Source organism: Orcinus orca, chromosome 15, assembly GCF_937001465.1.
Source record: "Orcinus orca chromosome 15, mOrcOrc1.1, whole genome shotgun sequence".
NCBI classification, from domain to species: domain Eukaryota; kingdom Metazoa; phylum Chordata; class Mammalia; order Artiodactyla; family Delphinidae; genus Orcinus; species Orcinus orca.
The window spans coordinates 36913338-36935973 of record NC_064573.1 but is presented as its reverse complement, the minus strand read 5'-3'; positions in this window follow the sequence as shown (position 1 = coordinate 36935973).

Genomic DNA, 22636 nt, shown 5'->3' with positions numbered 1-22636 from the left:
CATACTCATGGACATGAAAGGTTATCTCATTGTGGCTTTAATATGCATCTGCATAATGACTAATGATTTTGAATATCTATTTTTATATTTATTAGCCATTCATTTTCTTCTTTGGAGAAATTCCTATTCAACTCTTCTAACCATTTTTAATTGAATTGTTTATGTTCAGAGCTCTTTCTTAACTCCATTATGATGTGTACAGACTCCATAATCTGGACCCTTTAATTTCTAACAATAATTTTGTTAACCCCACATAAAAAATAAACAAAAACTAACTTTGTATACAGCATGTAAACCCTTTAAAATCCTTTTAGGACCTGACTAATATAATAAATTCATATATGCATTTGATTTAATCACGGGTCTTGACTTTTCACTCCACAGACATAGTGTTCATTACACAATGTGCAGAAAGGTTGTAATCCAGATGGAGTCTATATTCCCAATTTAGAAGAATGTGCTGAAAGTAAGCAGTCATTTCTTAGTCTGATGTATGTGTTTCCAGTTTAGTAATCCTCAGGAAAATGCTTTGTAAAATAACTTCCTCAGCATTCAAAAAGATTATTTCTGATTTCATGTGGAATATCCTCTATATTCAAATTATACCACCTGTCATAATTAGGTTTTCATTTTTCTGTAATATCTATCTTACCTTTCAATTAAAATATACACGCAATTATTCACATCCATATATATACACTGAATTCTTATGCTACTAGACTGTAATCTCCCTTAGGGCAATGAACATGATTGTTTTAGACCAACATGTATTCCTTGAATCTAAGGGAATACCTGTCAAAATAGGCACTCAATAAATATTTGTTGGATGCGGGAGCAAATGAATAGCTCAAGGCAGATTTTCTAGGGATCCAAGTCCACCACTTATTCCAGTCCATGCTAGTCTCTACCTTTTGTTCTCTCTACCATATTGAGGACTTTTATAACTGGCTGGCGTATAATTGTTCTCTACTGAAACCTGTGAGTATGAAGCCTTATTTTTCACAACAGAGTTATAAATTACTTGAATGCCGGAATCTGAGGTATCCCTGAAATGAGGAATCCTTCTCTTGTGTCTCTAATAACCTTCATAATTGCTGTCATTAACTACAACCTGTAAATATAAAGATAACACTGGGAGTCAATTTAAAGAATGCTAGGACGATGCCCCAGTGACTCAGCATCACAACAAACTGGTTGCTAGTCCTATTTTAATCTTATGCATGAATACTCCCAACAAGTCTTGGTCCTGATTCTAGCCAGTCTTGGTCCTAATGCTATAACTAAGCTTGCATTTTGAATTCTAACTTCAGCACCCAGGTTCTTCTTTTGGTAGCTCAGTGATGCTCTTCTTCCATGTTTGTTATACTGTTTCTACTTGCTAGGCATTGTCGTGACTCAAATTATGGCATCTACTGGTTATCCTACTTAGTCTTGCTTGAAAGAGCAGCTGCCTTTCACCCACTGTCAGGATATGAGCACCTTATCCATGAGACCTGCTCCTCCAGTTTCCTGTAGCTCAGACCTCCCTTATCCCTTCCACTATTCCTTTGTCTGTCTGGTCTAGAGGATTCCATTTCTCCCTCAACCTGACAGGTCACCAGAGTCCTAATTTTGACCCTCCTCTTGTGTCTTCCACAGCTCTTAGAAGAGAGCTAAATTTTTGGAAACCCAAATTATAATATTTATTGTTGGATAATTACTATTTTAAAACTCTTGACATTCCTCTTTCTTTTTTTCTTTGTCTTTAAAAGACTTCAAAATGATCTGCAAAAATCAGAGATCCCATCCCTTTCTTAAGCAGTCCTGTGTTTCAGAGTCCTTTCCAAAGTATATGAGTCCTCAAAGCTGGGAGTAAGTATGCCAAAGAACACATGATGGGAAGATGTTTATGCAAGCTAGGGTTAGAGCTTTACAGCTCAAAATACTGTCTTCACATCCTGCTGAAAAAACACCACTCTGACCCTGAAGCAACGATTTTCTCTCCAACATAAAGAGTTCTGTGATTAGAACTGTCCTCATTTGCTACAAATACCTTTTTCAAAGGATTTTGGTGTGCCTCATATTTAAGCATTATTCATGTTAGCAGAGAAATTAAATTCCTCAAATCCTATTTAAGGCGGGGGATGGGGGGATGGAGAGCAGCGGGATTTGCCCAACGATGCTAAAGTAGAAAACAGAGAGCATGACTTGAAGCTGTTCAGCTCTGTCTTAAACAAGAAAACAAATCTCCTAACCAGCTACCACCAAACAACCTTCACTTGGTTCCCATGGCAACACCTCTAGCCTCTGGTGCCCACGATATCTCTAAATGCTTCCGACTAGTTGGATTCATTGGCACCTGCTTCCCTTGCCAGCTTTTGTCAAAACTTATTAGAATGAGACTCTTTTCCTATAGCACCAGTGGGAGAAGAAAGCAAACACATTTAGTTCACTGGAGATCTCTTTCAACTCCCAGTCAAGCCAGCATCTTAGGCTTCCTAAGGAGGAGAGTTCTCTCCTGGGCTCACTGTGTCCTGCATGCAGACATGCTCACCCCAACTCACATGTTGAAACAGTGACCTGGAATTGTGGGCCGATCTGAAAAGCTGTCCTTGCCCAGGGCCTTTGTTTTAGTCTATGATACCCAGGTTTCTGATGCTTTGCAAGGGAAGGAAAGAGTTAGTCCAAGGAATAGGTGTTTTGATCCTTCAGGTACCATCAGCCAATGGGAGCAGCCACTGGTGATGTAATGCTCTTAACTCCTCCAGCTTGAGGACTTAGGGTGGGGATTTGTGGGGTTTGGATTTTCTCTGGCCTATATTGAACTAGATTTTTCTATCCAGCTATTTATGTCCTGTCACTTAAGTTCAAGTTTTCTCGAGAACACAAGAATGCGGCATTTAAGACAGGATTCAGAGTAGAGCCAGACAAGCTGGATAAAACAGCAAGTGTGACAGCAAACTTTTTGCATATAATCCAGTGTTGTGGTTTTATGTGGCTTCCTGAGAGAGAGTATAAAGAGTCCCTTTGCCTCCTTCAACCTGAGCTGACCCCAAATTTGAAGCAGCATAGATTCCTTGATATAATTTCACACTTTCATTTCTTCAATTCAGTTCACAATTACCTATCAAAACTCTCTGGTACTGAGGAACAGCCAGTGATCCTGGAGTTCTAAGGTGACCAACCATCCCAGTTTACTCCTGACTGGGGTATTTCCCAGAAACAGGACTTCCAGTGCTAAAATTGGGAAAGTTCCAGGTAAACTGATTTAATTATTTACCCAAAGTAAAGAATATAATAAATGTTCGGGGGGGAGAATGAAGACATTAAAATAAACTTTGTTGAGTAGAAAAATTCAGGGTCAAATGGAGACATGTAGTACCCTTTAAGTCTAATAAATTTATTCCCCTTATAGCCTATGATTTAAAATACATGTTCAATATCGGTTTAATGGTGATAGAAACAAACTGACTTTTTTTAAAGAGTGTTTACCTCTTTTCACAGGTTTGTAGCTTCTACACTTACTATCCTCGTATCTTTTCATTTGTGCTTCCCAAAGTAAATTTTTACTTGCAAAAGGAAACTAGTGAATGTTGGGGGAATTTACTGAAGATTTCATTGGGGAATAAAGAAAGGGGCTTACATTGCATTTCAGTAAAAAATAAAGTTACATTTGTTATTTTGCCTGTTTCTTTTCTTGCTCATGCAGAAACAAGGTCACTTGTCCTGTTTCCAGAGGTTTTCAGCGACAGAACCTCCATAAGAATACTGCACCATTTATCCCTTATTTGTGTGAAATAATTAGTTTTTTCATTATTTCTTTCCCCAAACTTATGTAACCCTACCAACTAAATATATTTAAGAATGTGAAAGACATTATATTTAGGAAGTAGATCTTGTTTTTACTCAGTAAACACAGGATTTGCCAGCAACTAAGAGTAAACACTTTTAGGAAAAAGCTAGCATTATAAAAATATTTTTAAATTAAATTCAGGATAATAGTATATTTCTTAACTGAGCAGTAGGAATGATTTATATTTCTACACAAACATACACACATGGATCTGAGTGAGGCAACCAGAGTTAATTGACAGCATAGTTCCCATTTATCTCACTCATGATTAAACACAATGCATAAGGGATTCAGGCAGTTGGCTGGCTGGCTCATGCCAATGTCTGGTTCTCCACAGATCCTATTTCCTCAGGGGACTTATAAATTGTTCTGGAGTTAATGCATATATATGTAGTGGTTGAAGGATCATACAAGTCAACATGTGAACTTAAGATGAGCAGTAGCAATAGTGATGTCTGACATAAATGGCAAGACTATTGAGGACTCCAGAGGTAAGATAATTCATGGAGGGTGTCAGAGTTTAACTGGGCTTTGAAAATTGAGAACAACTTTGTGAAAATTATTAAGTTATACACTAGTAATGTATGCATTATATTTGTGCTACACTTTAATAAAAAATTTAAGAAATATTGAATTGAAAATTTAATGAGATATACATATTACAATATTTCTATTACAATTAATAGCAGTTTCCTGCTCCATACTTCCCCACCTTAATTCTAATATTATGTATTTTAGTTGTTTCTTCAGTTATTTAATGCTATTTTCCTAAATGACAAATTTATACTCCTATTTCCTGATTTTTTAAGTTTTTCTCTCTCGACTTACTACTCTGTTGCAAAAAAGTTTAACACTTGTACTACCTCCATCACACACACACAATTCCATTTCTCTTGTGTCATATTTTCTTCTTTGAATATATAATTGTGTTTTTTCATTTTCTTTACTTTTTCCTAAGTATCAATCTGTCTCTGAAATCTGTGTCAGAGGTGTAAAACATCTTTAACTTTTGTCTCATTGAGATGAACTTATTTTATAAAATAGCAGTGACATATTTTCCTTGGAGACTTCCCTTCTGGAATCTTGTGTTCAACAGCTACTATCTGAAATATTTATTTTCTGGTCTGACTTCACAGTTGTCTTCATGAGATCTCTATCACTATTACTCTATGAATTTTTCTCCATATTTCTTTTGTTGCCAAGATCCCAAGTACTCCTTTCTTTAATGACTGACTTTATGGAAACATTTTCTTTTGTTTCCTTCTATATTTTAGAGTCATCTTGTAAATTTCTGCAAAAAATTTTACTGGGGTTTTGATTAGGATTGCATTAAATATATAGGTTAGTTGGAAAGAAACTGACCTCTTGATATTATTAAGTCTTCTCATTTATAAATATGGAATATGTCTATAATTATTTAGGTATTAGACATTTTTCATCAGTGTTTTATAGTTCCAGCATACATATCTTTGACATATTTCATCATATTTATAAATGATATTTTATAGCTCATGATTTTGGAGCTATAATAAATGATATTGCTCAATTAAGTTTACTTTTCAGTTCATTGCTAGTATGTAGAAATAAAATAGATTTTGTATGTTGATGATGTACACTTATGACCCTACTAAGCTCACTTATCAGATCTATTAACTTTTCTGTCATCTTTTGTGACTCTTTAGGTCTCAAAATATGTTCTATTTTGTTCTTTCCCATATATATGACTATGATTTCTTTTCCTGCCTTATTACACTGGCTAGAATCTAGAGTAGGATGTTGAAGAAGAGTAATAACAGTAGCTAGAGTTAATATTTTGTCTTTTTATGATTATAGATGACACAAGTTCAGCCTTTCAACTTTAAGTATGATGTTAGGTGTAGAATTTATTTATTTTTAGATGCCATTTATTATATTACCTTTCAGTTTGGGGAAATTGTTTAAAATTGTTTCTTTGGTATAATTTTCTTTTCCATTTTTCTATTATCTTACTCTAAAACTCAAAATAATGAAATATTGAATCTCCAGGACTGATATTTTTTTTTTGTGTTTCTTTCCTACCTCTTTTATTAACAGTTTATTGTAATATAATTTTGAAAAACATAAGATTCACCTATTTGAAGTTCAATGATGGTTAGTAAATTTACAGAATTGTAGAACCATCATAACAACTGAGTTTTAGAACAAGACCATCACCCTCAGAAGAATCTTCACACACCAGTGCAGTCAATCTCAATTCCTGCCTCTAGACTCAGGCAACTATTGAGTGGATATATGATTGCTTTAGCACAATTTATAGGTAAAAATAATCTTGGGAGAACCTTCAAGATGCAGAGGAGTAAGATGTGGAGATCACCCTCCTCCTCACAAATGTATCAAATGTACATCTGCATGTGGAACAACTCCTACAGAACAGCTACTCAATGCTGACAGAAGGCCCAGAGGCCTTCTGTGAGGCTGACAGGGTCTTGGTGTTCCAGCCAGGTGCCAGGCTTGAGCCTCTGATGTTGGAGAGCCAAGTTCAGGACCTTGGACCACCAGAGACTGACAAGTCCAACGTAATATCAATTGGTGAGAGTTCTCCCACATATCTCTATCCCAGTGCAAAGACCCATCTCCACGCAACAATGAGAAAACTCCAGTGCTGGACACTGCCAAACAACTAGCAAGACAGGAACACAACCCATACCACTAGAAGAGAGGCTGGCTAAAATCATAATAAGTTCACAGACACCCCAAAACACACCACCAGATGTGGTCCTGCCCACCAGAAAGAAAAGATACAGTCTCATCCACCAAAACGCAGGCACCACTCCCCTCCACCAGGAAGCCTACACAACCCACTGAACCAACCTTACCAACTGGGGGCAGAAAACAAAAACAATGGGAATTATGAACCTGCAGCCTGTGAAAAGGAGATCCCAAACACAGCAAGTTAAGCAAAATGAGAAGACAGAGAAATATGCAGCAGATGAAGGAGCAAAGTAAAAACCTATGAGACCAAACAAATGAAGAGGAAATAGGCAGTCTACCTGAGAAAGAATTCAGAGCAATGATAGTAAAGGTGATCCAAACTCTTGAAAATAGAATGGAGAAAATACAAGAAACATTTAACAAGGACCTAGAAGAACTGAAGAACAAACAGTGATGAACAACACAATAAATGAAATTAAAAATTCTTTAGAAGGAATCAATAGCAGAATAACTGAGGCAGAAGAATGGATAAGTGACTAGGAAGATAAAATAGTGGAAATAACTACTGCAGAGCAGAATAAAGAAAAAAGAATGAAAAGAATTGAGGACAGTCTCAGAGACCTCTGCGACAACACTAAACATACCAACATTAAAATTATAGGGGTCCCAAAAGAGGAAGAGAAAAAGAAAGGGACTGAGAAAATATTTGAAGAGATTATAGTTGAAAACTTCTCTAATACGGAAAAGGAAACAGTCAATCAAGCCCAGGAAGGGCAGAGAGTCCCATACAGGATAAATCCAAGGAGAAACACCACAAGACACATATAAATCAAACTATCAAAAATTAAATACAAAGAAAAATATTAAAAGCATCAAGGGAAAAGCAACAAATACCATACAAGGGAATCCCCATAAGGTTAACAGCTGAACTTTCAGCAGAAACTCTGCAAGCCAGAAGGCAGTAGGAGAAAATATTTCAAGTGATGAAAGGGGAAAACTTACAACCAAGATTACTCTACCCAGCAAGGATCTCATTCAGATTCGAGAGAGAATTTAAAACTTTTACAGACAAGCAAAAGCTAAGAGAATTCAGCATCACAAAACCAGCTTCACAACAAATGCTAAATGAACTTCTTGAGGCAAGAAACACAAGAGAAGGAAAAGACCTACAAAAACAACCCCAAAACAATTAAGAAAGTGGTAATAGGAACACACATATTGATAATTGTCTTACTAAAAGATAGACTGGCTGAATGGAGACAAAAAAAGACCTGTATATATGCTGTCTACAAGAGACTTACTTCAGACCTAGGGATGCATAAAGACTGAAAGTGAGGGGATGGAAAAAGATATTCCATGAAAATGGTAATCAAAAAAAGCTGGAGTAACAATTCTCATATCAGACAAAATGGACTTTAAAATAAAGACTATTAGAAGAGACAAAGAAGGACACTACAAAATGATCAAGGGATCAATCCAAGAAGATATAACAATTGTAAATATTTATGCACCCAGGATAGGAGCACCTCAATATATAAAGCAAATGCTAACAGTCATAAAAGGGGAAATCGACAGTAACACAATCATAGTAGGGGACATTAACACCCCACTTGCACCAATGGACAGATCATCCAAAATGAAAATAAATAAGGAAACACAAGCTTTAATTGATACATTAAACAAGATGGATGTAATTGATATTTATAGGACATTACATCCCAAAACAACAGAATGCAATTTCTTCTCAAGTGCTCATGGAACATTCTCCAGGATAGATCATATCTTGGGTCACAAATCAAGCCTTGGTTAATTTAAGAATATTTAAAATTGTATGAAGTTTCTTTTCTGACCACAATGCTATGAGACTAGATATCAATTAAAGGAAAAAATTCTGTAAAAATACAAACATATGGAGGTTAAACAATACACTACTAAATAACCAAGAGATCACTGAAGAAATCAAAGAGGAAACAAAAAATTACCTGGAAACAAATGACAATGAAAACACAATGACCCAAAACCTATGCGATGCAGAAAGAGCAGTTCTAAGAAGGAAGTTTATAGCTATACAATCCTACCTCAAGAAACAAGAAAAATCTCAAATAAACAACCTAATCTTACACCTAAAGCAATTAGAGAAACAATAAAATAAACCCCCAAAGTTAGCAGAAGGAAAGAAATCATAAAGATCAGATCAGAACTAAATGAAAAAGGAATGAAGGACACAGTAGAAAAGATCAATAAAACTAAAAGCTTGTTCTTTCAGCAGATAAACAAAATTGATAAACCATTAGCCAGATGCACCAAGAAAGAAAGGGAGAGGACTCAAATCAACAGAATTAGAAATGAAAAAGGAGAAGTAACAACTGACACTGCATAAATACAAATGATCATGAGAGATTACTACAAGTGACTCTATTCCAATAAAATGAACAACCTGGAAGAAATGGACAAATTCTTAGAAAAGAACAACTGGCTGGGACTGAACCAGGAAGATATCGAAAATAGAAAGTGACCAATCACAAGTACGGAAATAGAAACTCTGATTAAAAATTTTCTAACAAACAGAAGCCCAGGACCAGATGACTTTACAGGCAAATTCTATCAAACATTTAGAGAAGAACTAACACCCATCCTTCTCAAAATCTACCAAAATATAGCAGAAGGAAGAACACTCCCAAACTCATTCTATGAGGCCACCATCACCCTGATACCAAATCCAGACAAAGATGCCACAGAAAAAGAAAAGTACAGGCCAATATCACTGATGAATATGAATGCAAAAATCCTCAACAAAATGCTAGCAAACAGAATCCAACAGCATATTAAAAAGATCATACACCATGATCATGTGGGGTTTATCTCAGGAATGCAAGGATTCTTCAATATACACAAATCAATCATTGTGATACACCATATCAACAAACTGAAGGAGAAAAACTGTATGATCATCTTAATAGATGCAGAAAAGCTTTGACAAATTCAAATCCATTTATGATAAAAACTCTCCAGAAAGTAGGCATAGAGGGAACTTACCTAAACATAATAAAGGCCATATATGACAAACCCACAGCCAACATTGCTCTCAATGGTGAAAAATTGAAACCATTTCCACTAAGATCAGGAAGAAGACAAGGTTGCCCACTCTCACCACTATTATTCAACATAGTTTTGGAAGTGTTAGCCAAAGAAGTAAGAGAAGAAAAAGAAATAAAGGATCTAAATCAGAAAAGAAGAAGTAAAACTGTCACTTTTTGCAGATGACATGATACTATACATAGAGAATCCTAAAGATGCTATGAGAAAACTACTAGAGCTAATCAATGAATTTGGTAAAGGAGCACAATACAAAATTAATGCACAGAAGTCCCTTCTATTCTTATACACAAATGGTGAAAATCCTGAAAGAGAAATTAAGGGAATATTCCAATATACCATTGCAACAAAAAGAATAAAATACCTAGGAATAGGCCTACCTAAGGAGACAAAAGACCTGTATGCAGAAAACTATAAGACACTGATGAAAGAAATTAAAGATGATACAAACAGATAGAGAGTTATACCATGTTCATGGATTGGAAGATTCAACATTGTGAAAATGACCGTACTACCCAAAGCAATGTACAAATTCAACGCAATCCTTATCAAACTACCAATGGCATTTTTCACAGAAGTAGAACAAAAAATTTTACTATTTCTATTGAAACACAAAAGACCATGAATAGCAAAAGTAATCTTCAGAAAGAAAAACGGAGGTGGAGGAATCAGGCTTCCTGACTTCAGACTATACTACAAAACTACAGTAATCAAGATAGTATGGTACTGGCACAAAAACAGAAATATAGATCAATGGAACAGGATAGAAAGCCCAGAGATAAACCCACACACATATGGTCACCTTATTTTTGATAAAGGAGGCAAGAATATACAATGGAGAAAAGACAGGCTCTTCAATAAGTGATGCTGGGAAAACTGGACAGCTACATGTAAAAGAATGAATTAAGAACACTCCCTAATACCATACACAAAAATAAACTCAAAATGTATTAAAGACCTAAATATAAGCCAGGACAGTATATAACTCTTAGAGGAAAACGTGGGCCAAACACTCCATGACATAAATAAGCAAGATCCTTTTTGAGCCACCCCCAAAGGAACAGAAATGAAAACAAAAATAAAAAATGGGACCTAATGAAACTTAAAAGCTTTTGCACCACAAACAAAAGCATAAACAAGATGAAAATACAACCCTCAGCATGAGAGAAAATATTTGCAAATGAAGCAACTGACAAAGGATTAATCTCCAAAATTTACAAGCAGCTCATGCAGCTCAATATGAAAAAACAAACCACCTAATCCAAAAATGGGCAGAATACCTAAATAGACATTTCTCCAAAGAAGATACACAAATTGCCAACTAACACATGAAACTATGCTCAGCTTCACTAATCATTAGAGAAATGCAAATCATAATGACAATGAGGTATCACCTCACACCGCTCAGAATTGCCATCATAAAAAGATGTACAAACAATAAATTCTGGAGAAGGTGCAGAGAAAAGGGAACCCTGTTGCACTGCTGGTGGGAATGTAAATTGATACAGCTACTATGGAGAACAGTATAGATGTTCCTTAAAAAACTAAAATAGAACTACCATACGACCCAGCAATTGCACTACTGGGAATATACCCAGAGAAACTCATAATTCAAAAAATGTCATGTACAACAGTGTTCATTGCAGCTGTATTTACAGTAGCCAGGACATGGAAACAACCTAAGTGTCCATCGACAGATGAATGGATAAAGAAGATGTGGCACATATATACAATAGAATGTTACTCAGCCATAAAAAAAAATGAAATTGAGTTATTTGTAGTGAGGTGGATGGACCTAGAGTTTGTCATACAGAGTGAAGTAAGTCAGAAAGGGAAAAACAAATACCATATGCTAATACATATATATGGAGTCCAGAAAAGAAAAAAAAGAATGGTTCTGAAGAACCTAGGCAGCAGGACAGGAATAAAGATGCAGACGTAGAGAGTGGACTTGAGGACACGGGGATTGGGAAGTGTAAGCTGGGAAGAAGTGAGAGCATGGCGTGGACATATATACACTACCACATGTAAAATAGCTAGTGAGAAGCAGCCACATAGCACAGAGTGATCAGCTTGGTGCTTGTGACCACCTAGAGTGGTGGGATAGGGAGGGTGGGAGGGAGATGCAAGAGGGAGGAGATATGTGGATATATGTATATGTATGGCTGATTCACTTTGTTATTAAGCAGAAAGTATCACACCTTTGTAAAGCAATTATACTCCAATAAAGATGTTAAGGAAAAAAAAAGTTCTCCCACTTATTTATTGTATTTTAAGATTTTTTGCATTTTTATATAGATTTTAGCCTCAGTGTGTGCTTGTCAATTTCTCCAAAAAAATGTCTGCTAGAATTTTGATAGGGATTGTATTGGATCTATAAATCTGCAGTTATTTTTGTTATTGTTCCCTATGGTTAAATCATCATTTCTCTCTGGCTACTTTCATCATATATATATTTTTATCTTTAGTTTTCAGGAATTTGCATCATTTGTGCTTGGTGTGGACTTTTTTTTGTTGTTTTAGTTCATAATATTTTGGAGTCACTGTTCTCCTTAGACTGTGTTTATTTATATCTCAAAGTTTGGGAAGTTTTTTATGTATTGTTTATTCAAATATTTTATCAGCCCCAAAACTCTTTTCCTCTCCTTTTGGGATTTCAACTACCTGAGCATTAGACTTTTTGTTACTGTTGCAGGTCTTAGGTTTCCACCTCCCCCCTTTTTTTCTAATTCCTTTTATTTCTGCTGTTTTGATTGAATCATTTTTATTGATCTACCTTCAAGTTTACTGATTATTTTTCTGTCTGTCCTATTATTACGTTGAGACCGTTAAGTATTTTTTTGTATAGTAAGTGCTTTTTTTAATCTAAAATTATTATTTTTTTTTTCATATCTTCTAATTCTTGGCTAAGACATTCTATTTTTCAAACATGTTTATAATTGCATGGAGTGTTTTGATAGCTGCTTTAAAATCTTGTAAATAATTCCAACATCTGTCTCATTTCTTTGTTGATATGTGTTGATTATCTTTTCTCATATGAGTTGAGATTTTCCTGGTTTTGATATGGCAAGTAAACTTGGATTTTATTCTGGATATTTTTAGTATTACGTATGAGGGTCTAGTTTTTATTTTAATATAATATTGAAGCAGGCAATCAATCTATTTATTTCTAGAGCACTTATATTGGTGTACTTTTGTTGAATGTGGTTCAATTGTCAATTGAGTTTTCAAAGTCTTGCAGTTTTTCAGGTCTGTCTAGTTTGTATGATATCCAGATGCTAATTTGAAACTTGGGCAGTGTTCCATACTGTGGTTGAGTTCTCACAACTTTTGTTGTGTTGATTCTGGTTTATTTCACCATAAGATGCTCGGGTTTTTGCTTAGAACTTTATACACAAATTTAAAGAATCCTTTTCATTAGCTTTTCCTCTCCATAATCCACACCACACACTGTATCAATGAAAGCAGATGGGGTACTAAATGAAAGCACATTGGATTGTTATTTGCTTAATTTTAAGCAAAGATAGACAATGTGGCTTTTTCTCCCCATTTAAAGAGAGGAAGGGGAGCAGTCTCTGTTGACCTTAGTGTACTAGAAATTATCAACAGGACTCTGACCCAGGGTCCCTGAAGCAACAAGTGGGATGGGATGGGATAATTCTTCTTTCTCATTCTTTGCTTAGAGAAAATGGGCTTTTCTGCAACATCTTTTCATTAGTTTCCATTGGCATTCATGGATTATGCACTGCTCTATCACTCCCAATAGGATATATGTAGCAGGGACTGGCAAACTATGAGTTTTAGGTCAAATCTGACACATTATCTGGTTTTGTAAATAAAATTTTGTTGGAAATCAGTCGTGCATTTTTGCTGCAAAGGAAGAATTGAGTAGTTTTGACAGATCATGTGGACTGTAAATATGAAAGAATTTACTATCTGACATTTAATAATAAACATTCCCTGACCTCTGATATATAGAAAGAAAAAAATAGAAAGAAAATATGAAAAAAGGGGTAAGAAATTTGATGGAACTCATCACTTAATTTTCCTTTGAATCTTGATTTTCATAGATAGACTACCTTATTTTCTGCACTTTTCAGAGTCTTTTGATCAATGTTTTATATTTTTTCCAGGATCATAGTTTAATTAGTTGGAGGGATGGGGTGTGTGTGCTTAGTCCATTTTTTTCTGGAATTAGAAGTCCATGAGTTTAATTTTAATGGTTTATACAGATAACTTCAGTCATGTACATTTACGATAGACTTCAAAGAATTTCCACAAATAGTTTATCATAAAAATGAATAGCTCATAGTAAAATATAATAAACCAGCAAACTCTGGGAAGTTAGCATGAACAGGGCAGTACAGTGTCTGGATTTTTCTTGATCTCACCTAAGAACAGGGAAACAAGCTAGTAAAAGCAAAAATTCATGGATAAAATTTATGTGAAAGCTAGTCAAAAGGTTTTCACATATACTCCAAATTAGAAGACTTTAGGGGCAAATCACAAATAGTTACAAGAACTACAGTATCATACAAAGTTATTATGAAGTAAAAGAGATGAAGGAGTAGAATAAAATCTCTCCAGTGAGTAAAACAATGCCACAAAGTCATGCCTAATAGATATATGACAACTATAATGTACTATTTTTAAATTTGCTGAAATATATTGATAAAATTAAATAAGACATGGAAGAACATAAATCAGAATGATAAAAATTCAGAAGTAGGTGACAGAATTTAAGAATTCCAAAGCAAAGTAAATATTAGTTTAGAATTTAAGACTAAAGTAGATGGAACACTAAGTAAATGAAAATGACAAACAATACCTGCAGAAAAAAATTTAAATATAAAGAAATTGAAAGTGAGATTAAAAAAAAACTTTTCAAGAAAGTGAAAAACTGAAGACAGGCACAGAAGATCTGAAGTATTTATAATGGGAGGTCCTGAAAAGAAAAATAAGGCAAGAAAAGAGAACACATATTAAAATCTATTGTTCAAGAAAAGTTTCTGAAATGAAGATTTTAAAATACATATTGAAGAAAATAACATGCACTTGATAATATTGAATGACCAGCAGCAAGATGTATTCTACTTACAACATTGGTCTTTAAAGAAAAAGAATAAAAAAAAATACTTTGTATATCTAAGAAAACAAGGGCATATGAATAATAAGGAAAATAAAATCAGTTTGCTATTAGACATTTTTATAGTAATGTTTTATGCCAAAAAAGCTATTAACATACTTAAGATATTTAAGGGGAGGAAATGTGAGTCGAAGATTTTATATCCAGTAAAATTGATGTTCAAATATAAAGTCACATATAAGAAATTATCATCATAAAGAGCTCAGAGAAAATTGTTCTTTCCTAAGGAATTTACTAAACATCAAGCTTCAGACAACCAAAATGATTAAAAAGTCATTGGTATGGAAAAAAATATATACATAGATGCAATGTAAGGGGAAATACCAGTATTATTTTACAAGGTATTTCTAGCTCAGTAGTAAGCATTTCTGGAATTCAGATTGTGGTCTTGAAATACTATCATCTCCCATTGAAAGAAATGAGGACTTCATGGAGAAATGGCTGAAACTAGAATGTTTATTCTGGAATTTCTTGTCATTTGATAGCAAGAAAGCTATTAAAGTCTTCTAGAGTTATATGCAAAAGACCCAGAAAACAACTTTTATCTATATATACTGGCCAAAGATGGGACAATTTGAACTGTAATAGAGATATCAATTTTAATAAATTGAAACTAATACATGTTTAAATGCATGAGTTAGTAATATATTTTCAAAAATATATAATTAGTCATCTGAGGATAAAATGAATTCAATATATTATAAAAAATTATAAATGAGAGGGATAAATTAAGCATTAATTTGTATTTTCTATATGAACTGTATAAATAAATATAGTATGTATAATATGTATAACTATATAAGTAGTATATGAAGGAAGTATCAATTTATTAAATGTATTCAAGTTAATAAGTTAATAATATATATTTAGAATGTTACCATTTTGTTCCTCTAATTAATTTAAATGCCTAGACAATGAGCACAAACACCTACTAAACTACAAAAGAATAAAATAAAAAGCAAAACTTGGACATTCTTTGCCTACTTATAAAAGCACATATGATCCTGACACAAAGATGAAAGCTAAACCTGATAAAGCCTCTGGATTCAGATGCCAACTAGTAAGAGATATAGAGAACAGAGATACTATGCCAGGAGTAAGCAATCAGAAAAACCCCAAATGTTGTGAATTATATAGGTGAAATATCCTGGGATATTCAGATAAATTATTTTAGAAAGATAAAGGGGGGCCATGTAAAATACATACATATATTTTTTCAAAATAGTTAGGAACTTAGAATGGTCAGGATTAAACTATGGTGTTTAGGACTGCAACTTGGGTGAAAAAATCATAAATAAAGAAAGGAAAGCAATACTATAAAAGTCAGATCAGTGGTTATATTTTGGAAAAAGACAAGGTCTATGATTGATATAGGTACACGGAGAGGATCCTGGTATGGCTCATATCATTGTTTCTTGATTTTTGTTGTGATTAAAGGGTTGTTTGCCTTACAATTATTCATTAAGCAAACAAATTAGTGATTAAAACATTACTCATGGATTTTCCATCTTATAAACTCATTCAAATTGAAAACAAAAACAGAAACAATAAAACATAAGAACATTTTGTACCAGGAAGAAAATCGAGTAGTAACAGATTTAAAAACAAAAACAAAATATAAACAAAAAAAACAACTTTTGGTATTTTAATTACAAGACAAAAATTAAAACATTATATTGCTTTGTTTAAATAGTGAAAGCAAAGTTTCCAAATAACTGCAAAAAAATAAGGGCTTAGTAGGTTTGAAAAAAATCAATAGATTTCATAAATAATAAAAGTAAAATAACTAAAATAAAGAACTCAAAGATAAGGTTTAAGAGTAGATTGGACACAACTGACTATAAAATTAATAAAATATAAGATATTTTAGTATGATATTTTGTAAAAGACTTTTAATAAATTGAAAGATATGGTCAACAGGAATTATGCAGGATGCACCATAGTGACAGGACTGAAAAGATAAAAGAGTGGTTAAAAAACAGGGAACATAAGATGAAAAGAGAGAAGAGGAAAAATGCACAAATATGACCCGGTGGAACACTTAACCTAATAACAGCATAACATAAATTATTTTCAAGTTTTCATGAAGCCTTTACTAAAATTGACCACAGAGAGTTCAACAAATTTCTCAGCAAATTTCAAAAGACCAAACTCACACAAAGCATGTCCATTGACCATGATTAAAATGAACCTGCAATAACGAAAAGCTACCATGAAAACTCTTTTGTTTGAAAATAAAAAATACACTTCTAATTATATGGTTCAAAAAACAAGTTACAATAGAAGACATAAATATGTTAAAACTGAAAAATAAGGAAATACTGTATATCAAACTTGTGACATATGACTAAAGTAGTGCCTTTGGTGTTGTGTCTAAAACGTTATCACCATAGCCAAGGTTATGTAGATTTACTCCTAAGTTATCTTCTAGAAGTTTTATAATTTTGTGTTTTACATCTAGGTCTATGATCCCTTTTAAGTTAATTTTTGTGAAAGGTCTGCGTCTAGATTCTTTTTTTTTTTTTTTTTGTTAATGTGGATGTCCAGTTGTTCCAGCATCATATTTATGTGTTTGAAAGGACTATCATTTCTCCATCAAATTACCTTTATTCCTTTGTCAAAGATCAGTTGACTGTATTGGTGTAAATCTATTCCTGGGCTCTCTAATCTCTTTCACTGGTTTATTTTTCTATTCTTTCACAAGTACCACTCTGCCTTGATTACCGTAGCTTATAGTAAGTCTTGACTTTGGGTAGAGTCAGTTGTCCGACTTTGTTCTTCCTCAAAATTATGATGGCTCTTATGGATCCTTTGTCTTTCCATATTAGCTTTAGAATCAGTTGTCAATATCCACAAAATAAACCTCTGGGATTTTGATTGGGCAAATATACATTTTCTAGGTCATAACATTTCCTTTAAGTACTAAGACTTAAGCACTCTGGAACTAAGCACTCTTTATGAAACCCATTCTCTTCAGTCATGCCTAGACTGATGTATTCTAGGGACTATTATATCTTCCACCAGATATCCTAAAATTCTATCAGCAAAGCAGTATGAAAACCTTTTTGTCATAAAAATAAATGAAGTATTTTTACATCATCATTTAGGAAGAAACTGTACTGCACAAGCTGATATTCCAGATAGCTGAAGATTACTTTTAAGTGGTCCATAGGTTTCAGGGAACTCGAGTCCCATGTCAAAAGGAAAGCTTAGCTTGTCTCCATCCCCTGCCTTTTCACTCTTCTCTCTTTAGCCACTTGGTACAGAATTAATGACTCTATAATCTAAAATAGGAAAATAAAATGGAATGTAGATTACTGAGATAAGAGAGAGTACCTAAACTTGCTTAGAAGAAAGGGTAGAAGAAATCCTATAAGGGAAAGGAGTTGAAGACTTAATTGCCAGAGAAAAACCCAAAACATTTCAAAAAATACTGAGATGGTTGAACAGAGATCTTGGTACCTGTGCTGAGATGAGGGATACGGTAGGGAGTGGTCCATAGAGGAGAGTGTAGGGCAGAGTTGAGAGGTACCCACCTAGGACAGGGGAGGGTCACTCAGAGAATTAGGAGGTATAGATTCAGTATTAGCCTGTCTAGCAGAACTATAGACTTATTTCTGTCAGTTGGGAGTGATATAAAAAATAATAAAAGTATTATTTCCCATAGGTCCAGTTTTAAGGCTGTTAAACCACTCGATGTGCTGGGACACTATGTTACCCAGGATGGTGTATGGAGGGGGAATTCCCTGCAAGTTGGAAGACTTCCACAACAGCAATATGTTTTAAAAACTGCAAAACTCTCTTCCTTTTATGGTAGTAGTAAATATTTTTGTTCAAAATAATTCTAAATTGGTCTGTACGCTATTTATTTATTTATTTATTTATTTATTTATTTATTTTTTTAAACATCTTTATTGGAGCATAATTGCTTTACAATGGTATGTTAGTTTCAGCTTCACAACAAAATGAATCAGTTATATATATACATATGTTCCCATATCTCTTCCTGCTTGCGAATGTACGCTATTTAAATGCAATGATTTTAGTGAAGGAGCTGCTCAATAATTTGTTAAATTGCTTTAAATATGTTATGAGGAACATCAATTAAAGTTTTCTTGGTGACTTGGGGGTCATCATTATCAATGTACTTGTTGACCATAGCTATAATACAGCGGCCTCCTCAGGGTCTTTATTGGGATATGAGCAGCTATTAGTTCTAGCACTAGATGGTCCCCATTTGCGTACACTGGCAGCTGTTTCTGATCCTTTACATGTCTTGCTGGAATGGTTCACTTCTTTGTTTTCATTCTTATTTCTATCAATCTTGCTTAACTGTACAACTGGCTGTTTTTAGCTTCTGTATGTTGGGATTAATCATCAAAGTTATTAAGAATTGTTTGTAAAATATAAATTCATAGAGTGTGAGTTTTTGAGACAGGGATTTTCAGTTGCGGGTCAGGATCCATTAATGGGTTGGAAAATCAATTTGGTGGTAAGGATTCACTTTTGTTATTTAAATGAATAGAGTAGAATAGGAAATATAATTGAAAATATTTTGTTCATCACATGTGGCACGTGTAAACGTTTTGTGAAATTCAGTATTTTTATAATGGTAGAAAATGTAAAGTATGAGTTATTATATTAATGTGACCCACATAAAAAATTAATAGAATAAGTTTTAAGGCATTGGATTTTTGACATGTGTTCAAAAAAAAATTCCAGCTTATTCTTTATTCATCTTGATTTTTTGCAGATACTTGAGGGATAAGAATATGTTATCTCCGTGTAAAATCTCATCTCTCCCTCTTAACTTTAACCTCATTAGGGAAGGGCCCTTTTAGACATCTAGTACCTACAATGGAGTCACTTTTAAAGAACAGCCCTACTGAAAAGATTGAAAATCAGTACAAACCTAACATCTTCTTGAGGTGGTGGTTATGACAGAGACACACTCATCAGCAATCTCAGAAGTGGGAGCAAGTCTCAGAGAGAAAGAATGAGAAGGGACAAGAACTTCATTCGTCTGTGCCACATTTTGGGTAGAAATGTGGGTCTGGAAGTGCTTTCATTTTGGAATATGTTTTTTCTTTGATATGCTAAGAGCAGCAAATTAGCCTCAAAAAAAGTAAAGAACTCCCTAGCTAGGGCTGAAGTCACACTTTCAGATAAAGGCTTAACAGGGTCATTGCTTTTGTGCCCACTTCAGCTTGCTGTGGAAGGAAATCTGGTGGGGATTTTTGGCAGGAGTCTGAAATAATTAGATGGTATTACAGCATTTCTCTGAAACCTAAGCATGAGGGTAGAAGGATGCTAGGCAGGGTGCAGTTTAAAAATAGGAAAAGAGACTCCTAACTCTACAGACAATCTAGACATTTAAATATTTATCAAAAAAAATTGATGATGATGATGATCATGATTTTACTAGCTTTACTCCTTTCTAGCAGGTATGAAAAGAAGTAACACACTCCTGTACCCCCTGATATTATTTTCATGCTCCTTTGCTTTTCTTCTCTCCACTTGATTCCTGTTATTTCTTTCAATATTAAAAAAAAAAAAGCAAACAGACTCTCAAGCTCTTATTTATTTAATGATTAAACTCATTTTGATGCCAGTGTTGTAAAAGTCACTGGATGGAGTACTTTGAAGGATACAAGAATAGATAGAAGCCCATAGCTCCAGTAGTGTATAACACAGGGTGGTGAGGACGTTAGGAAAGAAGGAGAATGGGTGCAGCTTGTCATTTCCCCCACGGCCCAAACATATGCAGAATCCATAACTGTACTTATTCTTCAGAAGACACGACAGACCAGGGATTTTGTTTTTCTTGCTTTAATTTTATCCACTAGATATCTGCCCTTATAATATTCAAGCCTGGATAAACCGACTTACTGTAAAAAATATCTAGTTTCTTTACAAAAGGCCACATTGTGGCCACATTCTTTACACCCATGTCTCAAGACATTTTATTGTGAGTTTACTTGGAATAGATCTGGGAGGTCAATAAATAGGGAGGCATTGTTTCTTCCATGAATAATACAAAACCTCAGGAAGATTTTTCTAGAAACTCAGCCATCATTAGAATTATTCAAATAATGAAAACTTCTCCTGAAAGGAATTCCCAATAGCTCATTTGCTATGTAAACAAATTGCATGTCCTGAAGATATGGTTGCAGTATATAAAATATTAAATTGTTGATAACTGATAGATTCTAGGAAGAAATTTATAGGCAAGCATTTCCTGGAAAAGTGGGAGAACATTATGGTTCAATGAGTCTTATATTAAAAATAAAACAAGGTGAGATAAATTAGCCCAGAGGAAACTAAAGGCATTAATTTTTTGCCCAGTATCACGATGGCTGTAGTGCTAGATGCCCTGTTGCTCTTTCCAAATTGTAGAAGACAAAGACTATATCTACCAATCAACCCATGCAGATACAGCTAATTTGTATCATTGAATGGAAAGTAAAAAAGTAAGGAAGGGGCTTCCCTGGTGGCGCAGTGGTTAAGAGTCCGCCTGCCGATGCAGGGGACACAGGTTCGTGCCCCGATCCGGGAAGATCCCACATGCCGCGGAGCGGCTGGGCCCGTGAGCCATGGCCGCTGAGCCTGCGCGTCCGGAGTCTGTGCAAAAAAAAAAAAGTAAGGAAGAAGATAAATGAAAAAAGGAAGTGAGTAATGACAGCACATCATTATTATAAAGGTTACCATTCACTGAATCCTTTCAGTGGAATTACTGTGCTGAGCATTTTCACGTGTTTTTTTCTCCTATAATCTTCAAGATAAACTTCTGATACAGATTTTAGTTTTATTCCTAAAAAGTAACAACTATCAAGGGCCCAGGTGAGGCCAGGCTTGTTCAGTGTCAACAGTCAAAGTGTTTTATTCTGTTTGGTAGGCATGGAGACAGGCAACACTGGAGACTAGGCATTCCCCTTTTCAGAATTCCAGGCAGCAAGTGGATTCAAGATGGATCTTCAAGCAGAAACTGGGATACAGGGTTTCTGCTTTCTAAATGAGAAAAGCTGGAAAGTGTTAGAAGGTTGTCAGGTTCCCAATCAAGGGAGAGCCCATTCAGAGAGGGCTATCCACAAAGACATCCAGAACAGTATACCAAAAACTGAGGCAAGAAGCTTGGCAGAGGCAAACCTCATCAGTTTTATGGGCTAACTGCAATTCACTAGGCACATGAGACTCAGGGAATCACGAGATTAATTACAGAGCTCATCCATGATTACACTTAGTCCTCTAATATCCTAATATTATCTTGCCCTAACTTAAGTGTTTAACAACAAACCTATAAGAGAGACATTACCATTTTATAATCATCATGATCATCACCATCACCATCATCATCTTTACCAATAAGGCGATTGTGGTTCAGAGAAATTAGGTAACTTGTCCATGGTTACTAATAAGAAAATAGAGCCTTCACTTGAACTCACATTATCTGATTCCAGAGAGAGTTGTCTTAACAAGCCATCAGCTTATCCAAGTTAAAGTACCAGACTCATCCATTCGTTCAGTGAACAAATATTTATAGAGCGCCTACTATGTGCCAGCCACAGTGACAAGTCATACTTATTAGGTGCTCAATAAATATTGGTTTGCTAAATGAATACATGAATGAATGAATATTCTGTTGTTTGTGAACTTGTAATTTAAGAGACACAAATCTGAAGCTATGACATTTTGATTAAACTCTCCTGCTGGAGGCCATTGTGTAAAATCATACCCTTGTGTGTGGAAGCAGAGTCTCTCCAGAGTGAATGGTTATGTTCTCACTGTCAATTTCCCCAATATAAGGTTGGATTAGGGAATGAGGGATGGTGAAGCAGACATAAGACCAGAGGGAAAGCAGAACTCCTTTTCTT